Source organism: Crinia signifera, chromosome 7 (genome assembly GCF_055691185.1).
Source record: "Crinia signifera chromosome 7, ASM5569118v1, whole genome shotgun sequence".
NCBI lineage: Eukaryota > Metazoa > Chordata > Amphibia > Anura > Myobatrachidae > Crinia > Crinia signifera.
In genome coordinates, this window is record NC_139223.1 from 48,535,980 (window position 1) to 48,562,586 (window position 26,607).

The window sequence follows — 26,607 nt, forward strand, 5'->3', positions numbered from 1 at the left end:
TATTTTCCACCATGCAAAAAGGGTGCCGTGCGTAGCCATTTGCCACAGGGATGTGGCCATGCATCAAAGGGGTGTGCTGTGAGTCATAGGGGTGTGGCCTGAATGCCAGCCAATAGAGCGCTGGGAGGCGGAGCTGATCTTCCAGGTCATTTGCCAGAATTGGCAGAGGGTCAGTTCAGTCGTGGCAGATAAGTAATTAGTTCTCCTGCGGTCCCTTTCATTTTGCACACTATGATGTCCCATGGCCTAGTGTGTGGACTGCGATCTCTAAGCAATTGCAATGACAAAACTGACAAATCATGAGACCACTTACCTTTACCTGCACCGTCACTGCAGGCTGCTGGTATGACTCCTGCACCTAAGTTTACCAGCGATTCATACAGTGACTATACATTGACCATACAGTGACCACACGGTCGTGCGGGCGGTGTGCAGCGTCTCGGCCACTCGCAAGGCTGCGAAAGTCACCGCCTTGCGAGTCAACCGTAATAAGGACCAATATGTGTCAAGTCACACGTGCAAGACACCACCCAGCAGTGTCTGATGCCGCAAAGTGTTGCACAGGAACGGTGGTAGCATGATTCGTGGCACCATGCCCAGGCTGCCATTCTGGAGGGAAGAGGAAGTACGACTATAGCAACACGATAAAAAGGCATATACAAATTTTGTTTAATCAAATACTGATTAATCAAATGTTCTGTTTTACGCTTAATATACATGACGAAGTTAACCGTGGTTAATTGGTTCACCAGAGACCATTCAATTAGCCCCGATGCAGGTGACTGTATCTCCAGGTAACCGCACTTATCAGGGATTATGGTTTACGTGCTGATAAGCAGCCACCAGACCCATGATAACACATGGCAACAGGAACTTGATTCTATGTTTTTGCCCAATAGTGGATCCATTATCTGCCAGTTTTACCACGATAGTGCCAGTTTTACCACGATTACCACGATAATAACCCTTGGTCATAAATTGCTATGTCCGGATTTTTTTAATGTCCGAAACTGCTTCGGGGGACTATCGGATATCCCCCACAACTTTCCTTGATTTGTGAGTTGAGGAACAGACACCTAACAGCAACCCTTAGCATGCTGGTACCTGATTACCATGGCTGGGGACTACTGTCAACGTATTCAATTCAGAAATTACTATTGGAAATACGGCTGATGGTACAGTCTGCATGGGTCTTCAAACTGCGGCCCTCCAGATGTTGTGAAACTACAAATCCCAGCATGCCTTGCCACAGTTTTGCTATAAGGGAGTGTTAAAACTGTGGCAAGGCATGCTGGGATTTGTAGTTTCACAACATCTGGAGGGCCACAGTTTGAAGACCCATGGTCTACATATTGGGCACCTACACAGCCTATTGGTACCTAAACACTTCCGGAATTCTAATCGGCAAACTGCCTTCTTCATCTTCTGCCTAGTATATTTAGCATCATTGTCTTTGCTGTACTGGAAATCATTGCTTGCGAGCTGTTCCTCAGGTCCTTTATTGTTATGTTTAATCATTGTTGTATTTTCTTAAGCCCACCGTGTAGGGAGCCTTCCTGTCAGCCTGTCCTTACTGTCCGCTCCCCCTCACTCTCTGTCATATTTCAGTCCAAACCTTTCTGATATTAGGCGGAATAATTGTGCCTGGAGAGACACGGAGCACGGTATCCTAGCAGCAGTGCAACCAATTTCAGCAGCCGGGAAACTGCCAATGGTTTGTGTATATTGGGATATTCATCATACGCTTATGTCACATGGAATAATATTTATATTCTTTCAGTACTCGGAGAGAACGATGGAGATTTGGCACCTAAGAAGTATTCAGGGAACTGCACATGTTTTACAAGCAAAGCTGTTTTGCTGTACAATGTGCATGTAAAATCTACAGTATATTGTATCTGGGGGATTTGTACGCCCACATCCTTCTGTGAGCAATGTATAGGCCAGACATGTCCAAACTATGGCCCACCAGCTGTTGTGAAACTACAAGTCCCATCATGCCTTGCCACAGTTTTGCTGTTAGGGAATGCTAAAACTATGGCAAGGCATGCTGGGATGTGTACTTTCACAAGAGCTGGAGGGCCGCAGTTTGGACATGTGTGGTATAGGCTAACATGGCGACGCGCCTGGACAGTTTACTGCGTATGTGTGTGGTATTCAGAGCCCTAATATTGAATGTACAAAATCGGATCTATGGGCCTGATACAGACATGAACGGTAATCACACTGCCGCTGTGTGTTTATATGCAGGAATAGGCAAACGCAGGGGGTTTTCTGGTTGCACAGAAACCCCCCTTCCTCTTGGCAAGTGCCGTAAATTATGACAACGATAGCGCTGGTATATAATACAGTATGATCAATAGAGCTGCCACCACATCAGTGTAAGGGACAAAGCAGAGCTGCTGCACATGTCCTGTGGGAGCAGCTTCTTCTACCACATTTACTGTGTGTGTGTGTCAATCTGAGCCATCAAACATCACAATAGACCAGAGAGTAGCTGCCAGGAGGAAGAGACAGGAGCCTTAGCATGAGGTGGGAGAATGTGCTTAGAAAGTGCAGTAGTAGTTCTATGTCTGTGTGTGTGTGTGTGTGTGTGTGTGTATTTATTTATTATTATATGTTTAACCTTTTCCTGACCACTTATCTTATTTCAATGTTTGAAAGAGCCTATACTATAGCCCATCTGTGCTGATAAATATTAATGCTTTGTCCAGTGTATAAAAGACCAATTTTCAGGGCTGTTACCCTCCCCCAGACTCCCGTACTTGCTCCAATGCGCTGCAGAGTGGGAGATTGTGGATTACTTTGGAAACCCCCCTCTAAAAATCCTGCGTTTGCCACTGGCAGCGGCTGTGTGATCTTATGTAACAGCCATAGGAGGCATCTTTCCTGCTTCTGAGATCACCATCGGTCAGGCATCGGCCATCTGAGCAACACTAAGGTTCCTCAGAGTGGCCATAGATTCTGTTGCCTGGTGGTCACGCAGTCCGCCATGTACATGCCTGGCTCTGTACTGTGTAGATGCCACAGTCGGTAAATGTCTTATCTATTGTCACATGCACAAATGTGAAGAGTTGTTAGTGTTGTTCTCTTCAGATTCCAATTTTCCAGCTCATTGGGACGGTCATTGTGCATTTATTGTGATGTCAGAGTGCCTTGTAGAATGTAATGTGTGGTTTATCTTAGAGATGTACAGTATACTGTATACATCTTTCAGCGAGCTTACCAGATATTCCCTTGCAGGGTTAGCTGGAGCATCGCTGGGCCCCTTCGTAGAATTAGGGAAAGGGCCCAGTGATTCCGGGCCACCCCATTCAGAGTGCCTTGCTCAGGTTTTCTGATCAGGAGTGGGGCTTTACTACGTATGCTGTGCCCCCACGATGCGATCAAGACGACAGCTGCGATTTGAACATGAAAAAGGTAGACCATAGAAAATGTTGGCAGGACCATGATTGACATATATTCAGTCGACGCAAGTTTTTTTTTTTTTTGCTTTATTTGCTTTCCATGTGAAATAAATTCCAGTCATAGTACTTAGATGGTTAAGGAGATACGGAGAAGGGGGTCACTGTACGAGTGCTGCTTGCCCCTTCCATCCACCCACCACCATCTTTGTGAAACTTGCCTTCTCTAGAACTCAAGTGCAAAGCTCATTTTAATTAGTCTACTTCTACCCATCAGGGAAAGGGGTTATTTAGTTCAGGCATGTACATGACTAAGTAATTGTAATAGCTTACTTTGTTTTTGTGAAAGTTATTGTATCAGGCAGATTTATGCAACAGCAACAGTCATTGCTGTGTACACATGGTGCAATATCGCTGGCAATGTGGTCGCTGAGCGACCATATTGCCAGGGATTTGTTTGTGCTCCAGCGATAAATCGCCGGCTGCGCGCTCCCATGTTCAGCCCCCTAATCGTCGCTGGTAGCTAGAGCTTGCTCCTGCGACCAGCTATTTCCCCCTGCGGCTCCTCCGGCAGATTCTCCTGTTTATCAGTGACCATCTCTGGTCACTGATGAAAACTGGACACTGGGCAATATATTGCACCGTGTGTAATAATCTACCACTGAGACACTGTGGTGAAAGTGGTCATCACTCACGTCAGGGACTCTCCTCAAAAAATGCTTGGGTACCCCTGTGTTTTTCCATCGTTACCAGATAACACCTGGTTACAACCCCCAAACGCCAAGTTCCTGTCATCTGCAGCTACATTGCGTTTACGATCCATATACATTTTCAGTCACTAGTTCCCCTGGCGCATTCACAGTTGTTTGGTAATCGCTCGATTTGCGAATTCTCTAATTAGAAGTCAAGTCTGAATGAGGCCCTTAGTGCAGTTTGCAATGTTACTGTAGATCCTCCCTGTGTACAATGCTTGTTGTTTCGGCTTTGGTGCTTTGAGCCCAAATATAAATATCTCAGTTTATACTGACCCAGAAAGTAGCTGTGTAAAGCATCCAGTTGTCAGGTCCACCCCCACTTTCCCTAGCGTCTGACCCAGGGTTGCCGACTTTATTAATCTCCTCTCCGGGAGAAGCCCGGAGAGGAGAGTTTCAGCAGCCGCTCAGGGGGCGGGGCTTAAGAGTGACATCACTAAGCCCCACCCATGATGGTAAAACAGCGAATTCACGGATCTCCGTGGAGGAGACGGGGCTAAAATGACGCAATTGTGCCGTTTTAGCTCCGCCCCCTCCTCTGAGACCTGAGGATTGCGGCATTTTCAATGCCGCGATCCGGGGGACAGTGGGGGACCCCCCCTGAATCCGGGAGGGTTGCCCACCCTTCCGGGGGGCTGGGAGGGGGACCCGATTTTCGGGAGACTCCCTGAAATTCCGGGAGGGTCGGCAACCCTGGTCTGACCTAGCGGTTAGTTACTTGTCACAGCAAAGCAGACATTGGAACAGATGCACTAAGCTTCAAAAGTGATAAAATGGAGAGTGGTAAACAGCCAGCCAATCAGCTTCTACCTGCCATGTCACAGACTGTGTTTGCAAAATGTCAGACAGCTGATTAGTTGGTTGTTTATCACTCTCTATTTTATCACTTTTGAAGCTTAGTGCACTTAATGGCGATAGCCCAGGGGTGCGATGCCGGGCTGCCCGATGTTGATACATCGGGCAGCTTTGCATCCCCCATAGAAACCTATGGGGGATGCGGTAGGCTGCGCTGCAGTGAGGATCGCAGCAGGGATCGGAGAAATATTTGTGGTGAACCCCTGAAAACTGATGCAAATATTGCTTGATAAATGCGGCCCTTAACCTGGAAAGAAAAGTTGGTACTTATGTAATATCTGGACTCCCGTTTTTCTTATGAGACCGCGTCCCCTCGCGGGGCTCGCTGCGCTCACCACGCTTCGGGCACGGTGGCTCGCTGCGCTCGCCACACTATATAAAATCAACTCCATGCGTAGTTGGATAGTAAGGGTATGAAAAAATGGGGTGCATTTAACATGGGAGTCCAGATAATACATAAGTACCGAAAAGTTATTAAGATCCCTCCCCGTGATGCATTCACAACATGTACTGGTTAGCATTACTGCCTCACAGCACTGAGGTCATAGGTTTGAGTCCCACCAGGGCCCTAACTGTGTGGAGTTTGTATATTCCACCCTTACTTGCTTGGGTTTCCTCCGGGTACTCCGGTTTCCTCCCACATTTCAAAAATATACTGGTAGGTTACCGGTATTTGGCTACCAACAAAAATGAACCCTAGAATGTCTGTGTATGCGTGTATATGTGGTAGTAGATTGTAAGCTCCACTGGGGCAGGGACTGATGTGAATGTTCAAATATGCTCGGTAAAAAGGGCTTGTGCCGTGCATGGCACATCATGGGCTCCTTGCAGGGGACCGTGGTGCGGAATCGATATCAAGAGATTTCGGAAGCATAATTTTTGTTACAAGAACTGCTTGTGGGTGATTCTCCGGGCGTCCTAAAGATAAAAAAATAATAATAAAAAAATAAAAAATATTCTCGGTAAAGTGCTGCGGAAAATGGTACGTCGACGATCTCCCCCCCCCCCCATGCATGCTACTACATGCTCGCATGCGCAGATTGCCAAAAAATTGCACATTAGCGAGCAAGTTGCCTCTATAACGTTTGTTTGAAGAGATTCAGTCATGTCCCATTGCACAATGTAGGGGAATGCAAGCTTCTCATCAGTATTATTGGCACACCAACGTTCAAGGTTATAAGACGTGTGGGTAATCCTCAGGAGGATAGTGCACTGCATCTTCTATATTCATGACAGTGTTTATAGAATTGTAAACTCTCCTCTCCTCTGGAAACCTCTTAAATATATAATTGTTAATAGAGTGAACTTATTCATTCTTCAGCGTAAGGATCACACTTGCGATTCGTCTTGAGTTGCAACTATCTTGAAATGTCCATAAACTTTCTCAGTAAGTTGTTCCAAAGTAGGGACTACTTGGCAGAGTCATGTAGAAAGGCATATTTCACCATTGAACTCACCATCGGGTATCTTCATGCCCAACACTTTATTAACCTAAGCCATACTTAAACTTTAACTTAACTAGACCTTAACACTACAAATAAAAACACAGACACAAGTGCCGGCGTTTCAAACTTGAATGTCAAATTTATTTTGACAACTTATATAGTTTGACAACTTATTATATATATGTCAAAATGGTGGCGGCACCAAAGAACGGTCAAGACAGGAAAAGTGGGGGTAAACATCACCATATCATACATACATACATCGCTGGTGATCAATCTCCCAGCACAACCATCAACCATCCTTGCCTATGGTGTGGCCATCTCCCGGGCTGAAGCATGGCTCATGACAATCAATGTCAGGGAGAGCGCCCCCACTATCTACGTACACACACAAATACTCAAGATGACCGTTCTTTACCACCGCTGAGAAAAGGAAATAGGGATGGGAGGGTGGGGCTTCTGAAGAAAAGAGGCAGATCACCTTAACATATGATCCTTTCTATCTTGCCTACTCCTCCCTAAACACCCTGATTGGCCTATCCCCTAACTCATTTGCATACCCTTGCCTACCAACAAACATGTCAGCATGAAAGAGGTAGGTAGGATTTCAGAAAACTCCCCTTATTCATCTGCCCTTACTGTTCTCACTGCACTCCCCCTATGCATAACTATCATTATACACCCTCATTATATAACTTATTGCTCTACTCTTACTGCACTATCTGCATTGTTCTCACTGCACTCCCTTGCTGTACTCCCTTTCTGCATTGCTCTCACTGCACTCCCACACTACACCCCCCTCATTGCTCTGCCCTTACTGCACTCTCTGCACTCCCTCACTGTACTCCCTCTCTGCATCGATATCACTGCACTCCCACACTACACTCCCCTCATTGCTTTGCCCTTACTGCACTCTCTGCACTCCCTCACTGTACTCCCTCTCTGCATTGATATCATTGCACTCCCACTCTACACTCCCCTCATTGCTCTGCCCTTACTGCCCTCACTGTACTCCCTCTCTGCATTGATATCATTGCACTCCCACACTACACTCCCCTCATTGCTCTGCCCTTACTGCACACCCTGCAGTCCCCTCACTGTACTACTCCCTCTTTGCATTGTTATTGCTATCATTGCACTCCCACACTATACTCCCCTATACCTCCCAACTTCTGGTGGCTTGGAAGAGGGACAGCCGCAAAGTCAAAAGGGGCGTGGCCTATGAAAAGGCGACGTGGCCTCGCGGGGATGCCACGGCCTCAGGCCATGCCCTCTGTTTCACCCTCTGCATAGCCGTTGTCCCCCCAGCCAGAAGGACATAGACGCTGCATGCGCACACCGTCTATTACCTTCAGGCTTGGGGGACTCCCAATTTCCACCATCGTATCTTTCGATGCGATGGTCACTGACCATCGCATCAAAAGAATTTGATAGAAAAAATTCATATGATTGGCGCATGCGCAAAAAAATTCCCCCTTTTTTTTTTTGCACATGCGCAACCATCTTCAGCCCAGCCACACATGTGCAGAAGCACTGCAGCGTGGCTGGCTGGTGGGCGGGGCCATCGGAACATAAACATTCGATGGCGACAAACATTGGAATGGTGTCATCGAATGGTAAAAACATTCCCATCGAATAAAAACATTGGTAGTGAAACATTACGATTCGATGTCCATCCCTACTCTCACTGCACTCTCCTCTGTGCTCTGCCCTAACAGCACTCACTGCACTCTCTTCACTGTACTCCCTCTCTGCACTGCTCTCAGTGCACTGTCCTTGCTCCACTCTACCCTCACTAAACTACCTTCACTGCCCTGCCCTGCCCTACACATGATGTGCAGTGCAACTAATCCTACACAAGGCACGTCTCTATGCAGTGGAAATGCACCGTCTTCCTACTGTATATTTCCCCAATATGATCCTTTCATACAGAGACCCCATCAAGATCAGAGACCTCTACAGTGTTGCTGATTGCACAGCTCTGATTGGTACATAATGATTTGTATTCTGCGCCCTTCAGTTTATGGCTGTATTTCCTTTAAAGTGTTCTCAGTGCTACCATGCAATGCCAGCTCTCTGTAAGTTACCACCAGAGAGGCCACATTAATTATTTGATAAAGACGCCTCTCTCATAAACGCTATTGTACTGAGTCTCCGGCGATGGTTGCATTTAATAATGAAGCGTCTCTTTATCGTATCCATGGCACATTCCTGCAGATCATTTACTGCTCACTGAGCACATTGTCTGCCTCTGACAGTGTGCGGCCATCTACCCCCCTCCTCTGTGTGCTGCTATACACAGGTGACAAGCTGTACAGGAAGGGTATACATACAGTATATACTACTATAATGCAGAGTGCGCTAAGGGTTCCAGGACACACTAATTACTTTTACACCATGACAGCTATTTGTAGACCTGTGGGAATACAGGTAGACTCATTACTCTTCTCATTGCATAACTATGCCCATATAAACATTGATCTTCTGCAGGCTGATATGGATGTCCTAGATGTAGACGTACAATAACTAGAAGATTGGCACAATGCGTAGATTTCGATGTGACATACGCAGCTCACAGTATACTGCTCATATGGAAAATACTGCTGCAGTACCGTAGAACATCAGACCTTGGCTATCATTAGCGCATTGTTTGCAGGGATCTAGAATCCCATTCTCCTGCACAGCAGCAGCGAGCGTAAGGTCTGCAATGTTTGTTCCGACCTCACAATGCTGCTAAATGCCAGCCCAATGTCTTTTCCTTGATCTGTGGTCTAACCACAGGAATGAAAGCTCCATTCTGCTGCAGTGACTCCCATCGACCCCCCCAGCCGCCCTCTTTCTGGCTTCAGTCTGTTCCTGATCACCCTGTTGCTACCCTACAAAAATTGTCCCAGCAACTGCTGGGCTTGGGATGACTCAGATTTCTGCTTAACCCCTGTGCTCGGAGCTTCCTTTCATGACATCCGACATAAATCGTACAGCTACAAAATAATCCGATTTATACAGGTACAGGCTTAAGGTTATATTGTTTTTTAAGCAGTACCCATAGTTATACCGCACTGTACATCTCTGCTGTTGGTATAGGGTAATTATGTCGACACATATTAGATTGACATGAAATAGGTCAACCGCGTTGGAATGGGCGACACAAGAATTAGGTCAACAATGGCAAGGTCGACATGAGTTTTTCACCTTTTTATGAGCCGACATGTGCCAACAGGTGGTATTTCATTACCCTACCATCCACTAGGATGTGGAGGGAAAATATAATAGTGTGCCAAGCGCAGCAAGGCACCGTGCCCGAAGCATGGCGAGTGCAGCGGCACACTTTGATGGTGTCCATGTCGACTATGTCGACATTCTGAACTAAAAAAAATGGGAAAAACCCATGTCGGCATTTTGAATGTCGGCCTTGCCATTGTTGACCTTCCAACCCTGTCAACCTTAGCCATTTCGACTTATTTCATGTGTCAGCAGCGTAGGCAGAGTTGACCTTCAGTGGTCGACCCAATGCATGTTGGTCTTACATGGGTCGAACGAATGACCCCCCATACCCCCCTGCTGTTCTCGCCGCAGTAACAAGTTGCTGGTATACGAGAATAGGAGAACTGTTCCCCAGGTGTCAAATACATTTACCTGCAAAAATAAGTATATTTGCAATAATTATACGTTCTCGTTGTGACTAAACAAACATTTCCTGACTACATGTAATAGTAGCTATTATCAGTCATTCCTTATAGGCACCACAAGACCCTAGCAGAGAATTCTATTGTTGTTTCTGAGAGGTTAATGTACAGTATGAAGCAAAGAACAAAGAAGTTGCCCATAGCAACCAATCAGCTTTGAGGAAACATGTATCAAGTACATTCTATAATAGACCTGGCCAACCTGTGGCTCTCTAGCTGTGGTAAAACTACAAGTACCAGCATACCCTGCCTCAGTGTTACCATTAGGCAATGCTAAAAATGTGATAGGGTCTGCTGGGATGTGTAGTGTTACAACAGTAGGAGAGCCGCAGGTTAGCCAGGCCCGTAAATGATAGGTAGATGCTGTTTGGTTGCTATGGGTAACTGCTGCACTAGCCCAATTCAACACACATTTACAGCTTGATACTAGGGACCTTATTCAGGTCTGTTCGGATCCCCCGCACGTTCGCATGTGAGACCAATGTGCAGACGCATTTCTGCGCATGTGCAGATGCAGGGTGAATGCGGCCACGGTGAACAGGGTGTTCGCCAGGCGCACGCACCCATCACTGCGGGTGAGGGGCTGCAGGCCGCGGGTCTCCCCCATGGGAAATCACTGGGTGATGTGGGTGCCTGACAACACCAGCTGCCCGCCCACTTCCTCCCAAATGCACGCATATCTAAGTGACCTGAGAGTTACTTTAGCTATGCATGCAATCACGACATAATTCAATGGTCGGCAACCATCGAACGATGTGAGAGTTTCCCTCTGGCCTGCGAATTAATGTTTATGTTAAACATCCATTCGCATGCCTGGCGGGCGAACGAACCGAGTGTACGAGGGGGGTGGGCATACTGGTGTTCACTGGGCGGCGTCTGGTGGACTCGCAAGGCTGCGAATTCGCAGCTTTGTGACTCAACCAGAATAACCCCTTATGTTTTACATTTGCACTTTCCTTATTATTACATTGGGGATTAGTTTATGAAAGCTGGAAATAAGTTGGCTTTAAAGGGTATGGCAGTGGCACAGTGGCTACCAATACTGTCTCCCATGAGCTGAATACTGATCATCGGTGTGGAGTTTGTATGTTCTCATCATGGTTATGTTGGTTTCTTCCTGTAGTACATAAAGAAGACTCACAAATTTCAGGGAGTGGCCACAGACTCATAGGCTCAGGTCAGCCTCAGATCGAGCGCCTCTCAGCCAGCGATGGGAATCCCCAGATTACCTAAGCTGGTGATCGCTGGCGGAGAGGCGCTCCACCTGGCAGGGACGCGCAATCACCTCACAAGCTCACGTGTACCAGTCACTCGGTGACGGGGAGCGGAATCCCTGCCCGTCTCCGCTTGAGGGATACAGACAGGGTTGGGGGGGGGGGTTGCGGGGGGCTTCGGGCAAGATGGGGGAGCGGCAGGCAGACGGGAGCTGCACCATCTGTATCCCGCCCGTCGCCTCTGAGCAGTGCTGTGAAGCAGGATCCTTATAATGGATATGCGGCCCCTGGGCCAATAAAGGCGGTTTTCCATACTTTTCCATCCAAGTGGGCATAGAGTGCAAACATAATAGTGTCGGTGTCTGAAGCAGGGCGTGCGCAGCGAGACATGCCAGGGAACGCAGTACACTTACATGGTTCCATGTTGATATAGACACAAAAACCTGTGAAAAATGAATGTCGACCTTATTCAAGTCGACCATGCCCATGTCGACCAAAAGCTTGTGTCAACCTTCTGACAGTGTCGACAGGGTATGTTGACTATTCTTAAGTGTTGACCTGGACCTTATCTATTATCTATACAGTAACCCGTATGATGCAGCCAGTGCAGGTTTTTCTCAAAATTGCTTAATATTTCTGCTCGTATGTCTCTGAGATGAATGTTCTGAGAGTAATCATATCCAAAACAAGCCAGTACCAAGCTGTGTCCAAGATCTTCATTTCCTCCAAAGTGAAAATAAAATGATGTGCCATTTCCTCGTTGTTGCTCCCCTGGCGATGTTCCGTGCATGCCCCCTAGCTGCATCCCCCTATCCCCAGCCTGCTCGCTACAAAGGTCAGCAGAACACTTCCTAACAAGAAAAGCTCTTGCTGCACCGATTAATCGTCTGCCCAATTACATTCTAATGAGGCTATAAATCGCCCTAGCAAGAGGTTTTCTCTGCACTGTACGATTAATCCAAGGGCTGCATTACTAAACAGTGGTGGAGCTCTTCGGGAAAGAAACATTTCCTCCGTCTAAAAACCCAAGGCAATCCATGCAGGGCAATTGGTATTTAGCTGGACGTCAAGCAATTAAAAATCACCTGTGGGAGCTTTCAAGGGAAGACCTGATGCGGTCAATTCACTGACATCATTTTAACAACCACCAACAGGGGGCAGTGCAGGGGAGATTGGTATTAGCACTTTTACTGCATCTCCATGTAAATTGGTTATATAGCAGTAGCTCTGTTTTTATAAAGACTTCATTTATTCTTGGTGGCAGAATATAAATAAAACACATAGCTTTCCTTGTTCCTCTCACTTTTTTAAATGTGGCCCTGTTATTTGAAATTGTGACATTCACAGGGGCCAATCCAATTAGATGCTTGTGGTTTAAGAGACTTTCTAACGTAGTGGGGTAGATTATGTACAGGTACATGGTGGGGTAGATGATTTGGTACAGGTACGTGGTGGGGTAGATGATATGGGACAGGTACATGGTGGGGTAGATGATTTGGTACAGGTACATGGTGGGGTAGATGATGTGGGACAGGTACGTGGTGGGGTAGATGATATGGGACAGGTACATGGCGGGGTAGATGATGTGGGACAGGTACATGGTGGGGTAGATGATGTGGGGCAGGTACCTGGTAGGGTAGATGATGTGGGACAGGTACCTGGTACCTTAATACGATCAAGCTTTTGTGGAAAGAGCTGGATAGGAAAATAAGGATCTCTTGTCCAGCATCTGCTGGGGACCTTTGGACAAAGCTACAAGAGGCATGGGCTTCTCTGGAACAGGATACACCCCATAAACTTGGGTGGAAGCGGTCATCAAAAATCATGGTAGATTTTTCGATGAAAATTTTATTTGAGTTTAATATTGTGTAATTTTTGTTATTTAAGATATTTTGGAATTTTTGGAACGCTCATCACTGTAATACAATTTGTCCAATAAAAACGATGTAAACATTACCTTGCAATTCAGTAATACATGTTTTCTGAAGAGTGTATCCAAACTTTTGGCAGTGTACATGGTGGGGTAGATGATGTGGGACAGGTATGTGGTGGAGTAGATGGATGTGGGACAGGTATGTGGTGGAGTAGATGATGTGGGATAGGTATGTGCAGGGCTATTTTTCAGCAGGCTCCAGCAGGAACTGAGGCCCTTATTCTAGTTCACTCTTTCTGACAAAATATTTCTTAGATGGACAAAACCATGTGCATTGCAGGTGAGGCAGGTGTAAAACCCCACCCAAATCTAATTATCTCTTCACAAGTAACACCTGCCTCACCTGCAGTGTACATGGTTTTGTCCATCTAAGAAATATTTTGTCAGAAAGAGTGAACTAGAATAAGGGCCTCAGTTCCTGCTGGAGCCTGCTGAAAAATAGCCCTGGGTATGTGGTGGAGTAGATGATGTGGGGCAGGTACGTGGTGGAGTAGATGATGTGGGGCAGGTATGTGGTGGAGTAGATGATGTGGGACAGGTATGTGGTGGAGTAGATGATGTGGGGCAGGTACGTGGTGGAGTAGATGATGTGGGACAGGTATGTGGAGGAGTAGATGATGTGGGGCAGGTACGTGGTGGAGTAGATGATGTGGGACAGGTACATGATTGGGTAGATTATGTGGGCCAATAACATGATTGGGTAGATGATGTGGGACAGGTACATGGTGGGGTAGATTATCTGGGACAGTTACCTGGTGGGGTAGATGATTTGGTACAGGTACGTGGTGGGGTAGATTATGTGGGACAGGTACGTGGGGGGGTAGATGATGTGGGACAGGTACGTGGTGGGATAGATGATGCAGGACAGGTACGTGGTAGGGTAGATTATGTGGGCCAGCTACATGATGGGGTAGATAATGTGGGCCAGGTACATGGTGGGGTAGATGATGTGGGACAGGTACATGTTTTGGGTAGATGATGTGGGACAGGTACATGGTGGGCTAAATGATGCGGGATGGGTAAATGGTGGGGTAGATGATGTGGGACAGGTAGTTTGAGATGTAGTATTGATGGGAGAAGAGTTTATGAATTTGCAGAGAGGTAAAAGTGTTTATTCCAACTTTTTACAAACTTGTACCAAAAAAATTAAAATTACTGACATTTTTCTTCACCCCATAATTATTTATTTATTAGCAGTTTCTTATATAGCGGACATATATTCCGCAGCGTTTTACAAAGTATTTGACCATTCATATCAGTCCCTGCCCCAGTGGAGCTTACAATCTATATTCCCTACCACATATACACGCACACACAAACATTCTAAGGTTAATTTTGTCGGGAGCCAATGAACCTACCAGTATACTTTTGGATTGTGGTAGGAAACCGTAGTACCTGGAGGAAACCCACGCAAGCACGGGGAGGATATACAAACTCCACACAGTTAGGGCCATGAACCGAACCCATGACCTCAGCGCTGTGAGGCAGTAATGATAACCATTACACCGTCCGTGCTGGACAGAATTAAATTTGATGGAGAAAAAACCTGCAAGCTTTCCACCATTAGTCCCTGTGAATCACCTTGCGCATACCTCCGAACTTTGACACACTGCAAGTAAGGACTTCCGCGAGCACCCAAAACTTTGAGGTTTGTCTCACAACAGGGGGGGGGGGGGCCTGGCCTATTATCGTAGCCCTCCCGTGAGGCCTGAGAAGAGGGGTTACTCATAAATAAAAAGCCTACTCATGGGGTACCTGAGAGAAAAAAGTTTGGGTACCACTGCTCTAGAAGATAATAAATAGCCCATAGCAACATCCCATGTGAAATAGATCTCCAGACCGCCTCGCTGGTGCACAGGTGCAGTCATTACTAACTGTCACATTTTCAAACATGTGCTGAATTTATTCCAAAACGATGTATTCTACAGATCCACAGGTGGCCTGGAAAAAAATTTACCTGCTTTACTAGGCTGTGATTTTCCACTTTCTCACTCTCCAAGGTTCAGTACATCTCCCCGTTAAAACATAGAATGGAGCAGCATTCATATAAGCACTGAAAGACCATTATTTTCATGACTTGGAAGAATAGACTTAATAAATTGCTCTTATGTGGTCGTTGGGATAAATAGTGGGCATCCTATGCTACATAAACACTCCAATATATAAAATGCTTGTTCTTAACACATTAAGCTTTTCTTCTTCACTCTCATGCAAAACACATTTTTACTAATCCTCTTGATACTCAGGCCTCTCTGACCATTCATTTGCATGGCATTACCCAGAGTCCTTAGCTGCAGGGGAAACTCTATGTTGTGGAATTATGTGGTAAGTCAGCTCCTTGGAGCTGTGTGTGAATGTGCTCATAAGTGTTCTTTATCATTAACGCACAAGAGAATAGAGACCTCTATTCATACAACCAGCCAAGAAAGAGGGCACTTCTCTTATTTACAGCCACCCTGTATAGAACAGACATTATCCCATGTTGAAGGACACAGGAGGTAGATCGGCCCCCCCAGGGCTGGATTCCTAGCCTGAGCTGATGGAAAAATAATATGTTAATTACTTGGGAAAGTGGCATTAAAAAAAATATATAAAAAAACAGCCTTGGCGTGGATTGGGGATAAATGTCAGGACTCAGATGCCGGCGCAGGAAAATATTCCAGCCGTTTTACATTGGGCTCATAGTAGAGGACACTAGGAAAACAAATCTGAACCCTATTAACGATTCAGTCTTTCACCATGAGGTCCATGTGAACCCCTTAAAGCAGACCCATCTGCTGGATTTCAGAGCCTTTAGTATGCAGCAGGGGTGGGCAACAGTTGTCCCGCGGGGCACATGCGGCCCGTGAACAGCTCCTGACTGGCCCGCCGCTTGGCGCTGCTGTATATATGTGGGCGACATAGTCCTGTGTAGCTAAGGATCTGCCTGTGTGTAGCAGGCACCAGGCCTGGCGCATGCGCGAAAGGCCGCAGGACTACGGCGCGCGCGCGCACACACAGCCGCCATCTGATACACATAAAGCAGCGGCGAGCCACCCGCCTCCCGCATGTCACTACAGCCGCAGCGCCTCCGCTGAGGGTGGGTGAGTCACCATGACAGCATGTGGCTGCAATCTGAGCCATTTTTCAAGGCTGGCACGCAGGTGTTTGGAATATCTAAAGAGGGGCAGATTTGAGGCATTACTTATGGGGGCAGGTTTGTGGCATTATTAATGTGGGCAGGAGCCTACTATTGTGTTGCATGATGTGTAAAAGGGGTATATGGTGTGCTACAATACATTCAAAGGCACACACCCTTTTGAGTGTCCACACCCCCTATTTCTGGAGTGCAGCCCTCGAATATCTGCTGGAATTATTAAGTGGCCCCTAGCGTAAATAATTGCCCACCCCTGGTATACGGTATGTTTAAACTACAGTAACCTTCACGGTGATCAGTGGCGGTTTTAACCTATGGACTGCAAGGCTTCAGCCCCCCCAGGTAAAATCTGCTACTGTGTGAAGCTAGATGCAGTCTGTGAGACTGCACTGGATTCCCTGTGACTGCCAGTGACATCCTATTAGAAGTCTGACCTGCCAGTCACCCAAGGCAGTCCTATTGGGAGGTGTTCCCTCCCTCCAGGATGCCTCTATTGGTTGCTGCAGCAATAGCCCATAAAAATGAGTTATGTGCATTCAAGGTGCCGATGACGATGCTGCACATGCGCTGGACCCTGAACCATCAATATGTTTCTATGGACTGCAGCCGAAGTAGCCCATAGAGGCTGGGGGCCAGTGCAGTACCGAAGAATCTGCTGTGCATGCGCCGGTCCCGCAACCTCGCCGGTAGTCGGGACCGGCAGTGGGGACCAACATGCACCAGTGGCAGGGACCAGCAGCGGTGTCAGCTGAGTGGGGGAGGGGGGGGGCATCACGGCAGCCCCATTCTCCACAGAGGTAAGAACCGACACTGACGATGACATATCAGAAGATGGGGTTGCAGTTGCAATCACTGCTGCTTACATGGAGGCAGCAGCGACGGCACAAATATGTTAATGCAGCAGGAAGCCTCGCACCTGCCGTTCTGCATGCTACATCACAGAACCATACTGCACATGTGCAGTACGGATCTGACGCGCACCGCTACTCTTTCCAACACTTGTTTGAATCTACCCATAGTAAATACACTGCAGCTGTTGGTGTGATATTACTTTTAAGCTGGAAGTAAATACTAATACAATTGGATGCCCAAAATTCTTTGCCGGAATCTTTTTTGCCGCTGCTCTTAACAAGACTATACCAGCACACATAGCTGTGTCATACACAAAGCAACTCAGGCTCCTTGCCTCGGGCCTCAGCAGGAACCGAGCATGCCAGTTGACTTTTACTCATTTATGGCTTTTTTTTTTTAACTAACTGGTGGAAGAGGATCCAAAAGAGCATCTTGCTTAGGGCTGGAAGCATTCTATATCCGTCTCTGCCACTACCCAAGACATCGTGATGGAGTAATAGAGTAAGTGACTCATTTGAATGAGTCAGCCAAACATCAGGAGACAGAACTAAACACCCAGATTCAAGGAGGGTTGCGTCTAGAACCACTTCTGTTGTTTTAATTTTTCCCATCAAGCACTGGGTCCATGTAGACCTGAAGGTGGAATATAAATCCGCCCGAAGCAAGCCCGCTAGGGTACAGTCCAGCTTAAATAAAAATAAAATAACCTACACCTACAGTATGTAAATTACAGATAAAATTTTAAAAAAACAATGTGAGGGCATTTAACAACTTCCACCCTCACCTAACGTCACATCCTGGTCAACAAACAAGTGGATATAGACACACCCGATTCGGGAGACTGATGGGCAGAAGAATCCAAGAGAACGCAGGAGCCCCTGCACTGCAACATCAGGAACAGATGGATCCTATACAGTATTTACCTTAGAAGGGACAAGCGCCCAGAAAATCTCGACGAGAAAGCTGGGATGTTCTTTCTCATAAATGCTGGACAGTTGGCGGTGAAGCCTGCCCACAGCTAAAATAAGTGTGTTTGGATCTGGTTCACTTTGTAGCTATTTCTAGCCGTCCCTGAACGCAGAGGCATTGCCATTATAGAATGCAGTGAATATTAATTTTATCTTCCTACTCCCACAGTGTCATGCGACATCGTTTACATAAGAAAGACAATGCAAAATAGGAAATAGGATGTGGAATATAAATGATGTCAAAGTAGAAAAGTTGGGTGTTTACAAATTTACATTAAGAGCAACCCTGTTGCCTTGCACGAGCAGGACTGCACCCTCTGAACACTCCCAACAGCTGGGGAACATAATATACCCCTCCAGTATAATATACAAGTATCATTGGCAGAATCGTGGCAAGGCTCTGTGACATTAGCTGCAGGGGTGTGCTAAAGGCAAGGAAAGTGTCCCAATCACCAGAGGTCCTTCCTCTCTTTATTGTATGCTGTGCAGAGCCGACCTGTCATTTTGGCTTTTTTTGCTGCACTGGTTTCCATAGGAACAGTATAATTCATATTCTCTCCCCTCTCTTAATTGCTCTGACTGCAGTGTCATTAAAACTTTCTGTCTAACTAGCCAGATATTACCTGTCAGGCTGCTGGCTGTGCACTGTGGAGATGCCCGGGTTTGTGCAAGCGATCCGGACGTAATAGGGAGCGGCAGTTGAAAGCAGAGCTTTGTGACAAGGACTTTGCTTACCAGGGTGTTGGTGGAGCAGCACAGTGACGGTAGCACCACTCTCGCCGCACCACTACAGTATTTCCAGCTTTTACATCTATACCTGCTCAGGAAACGGGACCTGCCTATGTAGGTGGTCTGCCTTAGAGTGTCCAATGCTACTTGAATCAAATATCAGTTAATGATGTTGAGGAGCTATGAGCACATACCTCAGCCATGACACTGAGTAAATTTAAATGGATCAATAAATTGAAAGGGTACATTACCATTAATATTATTTCATGTAGACAGCTCAGGAGGCGTCTTAAGAGAGGAGGAGGCCCTTGTGCAGCCTCCTCAGTCAGGCTCTCTGCCGGGAGCAGCACCGGGAGCAGTAGCGAGTGAGAGCTCTATTGCTCAGACCCTACTGCGCATGTACGAACCTCTGCTGCGCTGTGGAGTCTGAGCACTCAGCATGTGCATATCGCCAGAAAAATGTCCGCCACGCTATTTTTCCGGCCATTTTGCAGCGCTCCTACTGCAGGACTTATCGTGCAGACGGCATCCAATATAAATATGCCACTGAATGGGCTGCATATGGATGACCGGTGGAAGGGATGCCGCTGGATGCTTCGCATTCTACTCCACCCTGGATGTTCCTAAACCTACACACCAAAGGGTGACCATGGCCCAGCCAGAGAAGGAGATAGGCAATGCATCGGGATACATCCTTTTTGATACTTCATGAAAAGCTTGGCCTGAGCAAGGTTTCTGCAAGCTGGGCGCACCATCAGCTGATTCGAGACAAAAAGGAGAATCCGCTGACTATGGTGGCTCAAACTCTGTCTTGTCATCAGTGGCGATGAGTCCTGGATGTACAGTTTCAACCCTGAAACCCAAACAACAGTCAACCCAATGGACTCCACTTGAAGATGTGCCACCACAGACGTTTCCAGCGTGAGCACAAAGAAAATGGTGACTCTTTTGCGGCCAACACTGGTCATGTACCATTCGTGAGGCACTGTCACTGTGGACTGTTACGCCAACCAATGCCTGTCACAATAGCTGGAAGCCATTTCCAAGTGAAATCCAGGAACTTGCACCCTTCTCCATAATGTCAATGCACTTACCCACAAGTCCAAAAAGTGGTGCATTTTCTGGAATATGAATGCATCCAGGAGCTTGGACATCACCATGCAGTGATGACATACCTGGCTCCCAGCCACTGTATAAATCTCTCTGCGCAATCTGAGTCTGCCCCCGCCTGCAGTGCAGCATGGATTCACCAAATGTAAACTTCATACTTTGAGTTAGATTTTTTCCTAACTCTGAATCATCCCATTAGTATCTCCAGATACTCCTTTGCTGGAGCCCAGTACAAACTACCAGCAGTGTTTACATCACTTTGTGTCTGCATTCGGGCCCTAATTCCGATTGGCTAGTAAAGAGACAAATTCTCAATGGGGTCCGATGTTGTGGGTCTTCGCATGCGTATCAGCGAAAATATGGAAGTGTAGACCCGCAGTGCAAATGCCTCCGTAGCGGTGTAGATAGGGGCTGGGGCATGGGGATGCCCAGAATTTCCTTCGTGTTCTCACCAAAACGATGGGTGCACCCAGAAAAGTGTCCAAATGTGAATGCAGGCGTGCCGAAGCCTGTTCGAGGCGGGTGGCTGACGTGACAGAGTTCAGGCGCTCGCAAATAAAAGTCTGGGTTCAGGCGCTCGCAAATAAAAGTCATTGGGTGACATTCTATGGGATGAGATAAATGCGTGTTTTTTTATCGCACCACTTCGCCCTTTTTCAAATCGCAAGATTGGGCCGTTTTTCGCATATTTAATGAGATGCGAAAAACGGGCCAAATAGTGCGAATAGGTGCGAGGTGGTGCGATGTCTTTAGTCCTGAAAATGTGCGATTTTCATGTCTGAAAATCGCACGTTTGCAGGAAAGCGCAAACTAAAAAAAAAAAAAACGAGCGCGGGGTCCCCCGCCAGAGCATAACCAGCCCGGGCTCATTAAGCCGGTGCTGGTGACATAAAATCAGGGTCCCCGACAAATAGGGGTCCCCTTGATTTAATGAAACCAGCACCAGGCTCAAGGTCTGGCGCTGGTTCCCAAAATACGGGGGACAAAATGACTAGGGGTCCCCCGTATTTTAAGAACCAGCACCGGAACCAACCAGCCAGCAGAGTAATGCCACAGCCGGGGGACACTTATTATATAAGGTCCCGCGGCCAAAGCATTAACCCCCTGGCTGGTCAGCATGGGCAGGGGTCCTGGGGAAGTGAAGACCCCCCCAATGAAGGGGTCCCCCCCCTCCAGGACTTACCAGCCCATGCTGAAAGTCCGGGGCTGTCCCCGATGCCCCTGGGCGGTGGGCATCGGGCTGATGTAAAGTGTAAAAAAAGAAGATAAACTATTGTCTTATGCTGAAGAACTATGAGTCCCAGCAAGCCTACCCCGCATGCTGGGACTTGGAGAACCACAAGTCCCAGCATGCGGGGCATTAAAGGGCCCGCTGGTACTTGTAGTTCCATAGTACAAGAAATAGTTAAATAAAACACACTGACACCCTGAAAAATAAAAGTTTAATACATACACAGCCCACACACACTGATACTTACCTACCTTGAGCCCGTAGGTCGGTCCCTGGATCCTGGGTCCGGGCTCCAGGGCAGAAGAGTCCGGTTCCGGGGCCTTGGTCCTGGTTCCGGGGCTGGTCCTGGGGTTCCGGGGCTCCAGGGCAGAAGAGTCCGGTTCCGGGGCCTTGGTCCTGGTTCCGGGGCTTGTCCTGGGGTTCCGGGGCTGGTCCGGGGTCCAGGATCCGATGAAGTCCACAGGGGTACCTGAGGAAGGAAATCCTACTCACCTGGTCCCCGGCGACGACATCGGCATCCTCTCCGGCAGACGCGCTGCTCCCGGCTGCTGTGGTACCCGCTCTCGTACTGAAGAGATTTTCATCTTCCGCGCCTTTCCTCCGGATGATTCTATTGGCCGCCTAGCGGCCAATCAGGAGCCGACTTTCTCGGCTCCTGATTGGCCGCTAGGCGGCCAATGGAATCATTCTGAGAAGAGGCGCGGAAGATGAACATCTCTGCGCCTCTTTAGTCCGAGAGCGGGTACCACAGCAGCCGGGAGCAGCCCGTCTGCCGGAGAGGATGCCGATGTCGTCGCCGGGGACCAGGTGAGTAGGATTTCCTTCCTCAGGTACCCCTGTGGACTTCATCGGATCCTGGACCCAGGACAAGCCCCGGAACCAGGACCAAGGCCCCGGAACCGGACTCTTCTGCCCTGGAGCCCCGGAACCCCAGGACCAGCCCCGGAACCAGGACCAAGGCCCCGGAACCGGACTCTTCTGCCCTGGAGCCCCGGACCCAGGGACCGACCTACGGGCTCAAGGTAGGTAAGTATCAGTGTGTGTGGGCTGTGTATGTATTAAACTTTTATTTTTCAGGGTGTCAGTGTGTTTTATTTAACTATTTCTTGTACTATGGAACTACAAGTACCAGCGGGCCCTTTAATGCCCCGCATGCTGGGACTTGTGGTTCTCCAAGTCCCAGCATGCGGGGTAGGCTTGCTGGGACTCATAGTTCTTCAGCATAAGACAATAGTTTATCTTCTTTTTTTTACACTTTACATCAGCCCGATGCCCACCGCCCAGGGGCATTGGGGACAGCCCCGGACTTTCAGCATGGGCTGGTAAGTCCTAGAGGGGGGGGACCCCTTCATTGTGGGGGTCCCCACTTCCCCAGGACCCCTGCCCATGCTGACCAGCCAGGGGGTTAATGCTTTGGCCACGGGACCTTATATACCCGCGCTCGTTTTTTTTTTTTTATTTTAACTGGTTTTTTTTTTTTTTTTTCACCAGAAACCTGCACAGAACATTGCGATCTGTGCAGGGTTCTGGCTAATTCGCCCATCAGAACCTGGTCTGATTTTTGGGCGAATTATAGTCACACTTTATACAAATCGCATACCATTAAATATGCGATTTGTATACTTTTCCATGTGAAAACATCTGGATGCGATGTGCTGCGAAAAGCAGTCATCGCATTTCCAGTGTGTCCAACTTGTTGGCAAAAATCGCATTTTTTTCACATTTTCGGAGCTCATTAAATATGCGAAAATGGAAAAAAATGCGATTTCGGCCGTTTTTGCGAAAAAAATTGCAATAGTCTATTTATCTCATCCCATAGAATGTCACCCATTAAGTCTAAGCTGACATTTATTTGCAAACGGGTGGCCAATTGCCAGCCATGGAATGATTGTTCACCTGTACACTTGAATGCAAATGAATGTGTGAGTGTACACATCCATTCACATGCAAATGCGGCAGTACTTTGGCAAAGGGGGTGGGCGTTCACAATACCGGCGGGTGGCGTTCACCAGCTCACTAAGCATCAATTTTACGCTGCTTATTGAGTCGACATGAATCAGGGCCCTGGTGTGGAGAAGTATTGCCCAATGCTTAGCCTTTGTCAGTACCATGGACAGTAGATGGCAAACCATAGGCTTCTTTCATTGGACAGAACAGTAACAAGCTTTGCAGAAGCCCAAAGTGATGTTTCAGGGGGGGTCTGTAACAAGAACAACTAGATAAACATATGAAATACAATACACATATCAGAGTTCATGTCAAAGTTTAGGAAATTACAGCAGCTTACAGTTGCCGATTCCGGTAAATGTACATCGTCCATTGCATAATATATAATATGTAAATCAGTGCTTTGTGATGTCAACAATGTAGTATTTTGGGGGAAAATTGGTTTATAAGGAACGACCGTAAATGAGTAGAAGAAATCACTTTAAAAATATAAAAACACTTGTAATTTCCTATTTAATGAAGAAATAAATGTGATGTATAATATTTCATAGCGCGTTCTGCGGTATATAATATATCAGGAGAGCTCTGTTTATGTGCTATGCATCCTCCTGGTCCAGCATGTACTACAGGAGAGCTGTGAGTTATAGGGGAACCAACGCGTTTCTCCCTATCATCACCTCACATTCTTAGCATTCATACTGCACTCTTATTGGCCCGGGTCAGGATTCTTTGTACCTCCCTTCTGTACTGCTGGCCAGCTTGCTGAAGAGACCCTGGTACACGGGGCCCATTTACTATTGAATTTTTGCGGCTAATTCCCTGGGGGATCACATCGGGATTCTTCGATCCCTCTATTGCCGCTGGCAGCCATAGGCATCTAAGTGGGATGCGATGCTGCCCGATGTATCAATATCAGGAAGCATCTCTTCACGGGGGCTACTGTCATTGTGGGATGGCAGTAGACCATTGTAACCTATGGGCTACAGATCGCACTGCCCCGAGCATGGGTCGGCGGGGGAGGGGGGGGCAGTGCTAACCGCACATGCGCAAACCCCCAGCACCTGGCTGAGCGCATCGCAGGGTTGGGTTCCTTTCAGAGCCCTCTCCCAGCGTGTACAGGGAGATACATCCTAGCGATAGGATCGCATATTACAATGCGATCCTGGGTGGTAAGATTACACCTACTGTAGATCACATTGTGTATGTGATCCTTGTTAAATGGGCCCCAGTAAGAGAACCCACATCATGAGATGCAAGCCTATATGTTATGATTTTCTTTACAAACCTAGAACCTGTTGATAGGGCCGCATTAACCTATGGACCATATATATAAGAATAATGCATTGCAGATAATATATTTAGCATTTAGCATTTACCTTTATTACCTCTTGCATTTCACAGATAAGAAAATCTCTAGTTATTCCAGATTCTCCCCATAATCCTTACCTGCGTTGCACTATATACGTCCACTGTACGACAGATAACAGATTAACTGAAGACCAGGGGCCATGGCTGACTGCAGAACACAACAGTGCTCCTGGCCAAAAATAACCCTTTATTCAGGCTTCTTGATGACTTATGAGGATACTTTGTCCCATATATTAAGGCAAAGACAGCTTCAATTGTTCCTGTATGTGCCATCCATACCTGTGTAGGCTGTGTGTGTGTTTTATAGGACTGCTGCTTACGTTTCCCAATCAGAAAACATGCTCATACATCAAGTCCATTGTGTCTCCTCTACTCATTAATGTGTCCCAGTTACACAGTTGATTCTATGGTTCTGCAATCTAAAATTATCATTTCATTGGGGGGGGGGGGGGGGGGGGGGGTGTTTAAGAACACAGCAATTGTTCCATGTTTGCCCGCTATGCTTTGTATAGCTCCTGACGTGTATATTGTAATGAGTCACAAATAATACACTCTCACGGCACAGCTGCTGGAACTGTCCTACTCACCACCACACCGCTATATTCTGTAAACATGGTAGAAGGCAGCAAGCATCTCTAGACATGATGGACCCCATTCGCGGTTACTGGCAACAGCTCTGGGTTCTGTATTGGGTAATGAAGGGATCCCAGCGTCATTAAAGTCCTGGCCATAAACCGTGGGCACTTACTACAGAGCGTTACTTTATTTAGTGAACGTGATACAGAGGTACTACCATTAATCCCCCCGACACAGGCCCTACACTGCTCAGCGATACTTCCCCATAATCCCGGACTCCCAAGGCTTAATATGTCAATGTGCTGACTATTCCTCTTCTCCGATGCAGGTATACACGGCGGTGACTGCGCGTGAGTCAGAACAGCTCTTGTCCTGTGCTCTCTTAGCCCCGAGCTAGGACCGTTCTGTATAAAATTAGCTCTCTAGAAAAAAAAAAGTCTAAATTAAAAGCATAAATATTTGTGAGCAGCGTCCTAGCTGAAGCCCCAACATCTCCCCAGCCAAACTTCGGAGGTGTCACATGTGATTACAGTAGGACAGAGAGAGGGCCTTTTCAGCCGCAGACACTACTCTTTTAATGCAAAAAGACGCGTCAGGCGGCTCAGACCCACAGCCGGTTGAGCTCTCATCAATCAGCCCTCGCTAGGGGCTCTGAAAGGGCCAGTTTGTTAAACAAACACACTTAGTGTAAAAAGTTTATTCCAGGTAATTAGGGCTTCACTGCAATGGAAACAAATTATTCTGGCTACCGCTGCCAAGTTAAACAGCAGTGGGGGAGAGGGGAGAGCCACATACAGAGCTGGGCAGAATTGCCATCAGAAAAGTGACAAGAATGTGTAAAAATATCATCACACACAGAGAATACAATAAATAGCTGCACATAATGGGGCTGTTTGCGCAGTGTTTCTGACATGATTTCCGTGTAATTGGGCACTGACAGCGAGATGTACTAAGCCATGAAAAGTGATCAAATGGAGAGTGAGAAACCAACAACCAATCAGCTCCTACCTGTCATTTTTCAAACACAGCCTGTGACATGGCAGGTAGGAGCTGATTGGCTGGTGGTTTATCACTCTCCGTTTTTTCACTTTTCAAGCTTAGTACATCTGGCCCTGAGAGCGAACACGCTCATATGCTCCCCTGCAGATCCGTAATGCTCTAACCTCACGGCAGAAGAGGCGTGGTGGTGTACCCGCGTAGGAGAGGTGCAGTAAGGGAGTGTTCTCGCAAACCATTAATCCTGCACATACTGGGGTAGATGTATGAAGCAATGATAAGGGAGAAGTGAGCCAGAGAAGTGGTGGCAACCAATCAGCTGCTCTGGATAATTTTATAGTATGCAAATTCTAGATACTTCAGTGCTGATTGGTTGCCATGGGCCACTTCTCCTTTGGCTCACTT

General features: G+C 47.2%; 1 protein-coding gene and 1 non-coding gene across 4 annotated transcripts in view; both read left to right on the plus strand.

Moving 5' to 3' along the window:
• The window catches only part of LOC146020137 (ankyrin repeat and fibronectin type-III domain-containing protein 1-like), a 442,882-nt gene that overhangs the window by 274,527 nt on the left and 141,748 nt on the right, over positions 1-26,607 (plus strand). The gene's annotated exons all lie outside the window — the stretch shown is intronic.
• On the plus strand, positions 5,798-5,932 carry LOC146025491 (U11 spliceosomal RNA). The gene has a single exon (XR_014454154.1). It is a non-coding gene; the product is annotated as a U11 spliceosomal RNA (small nuclear RNA).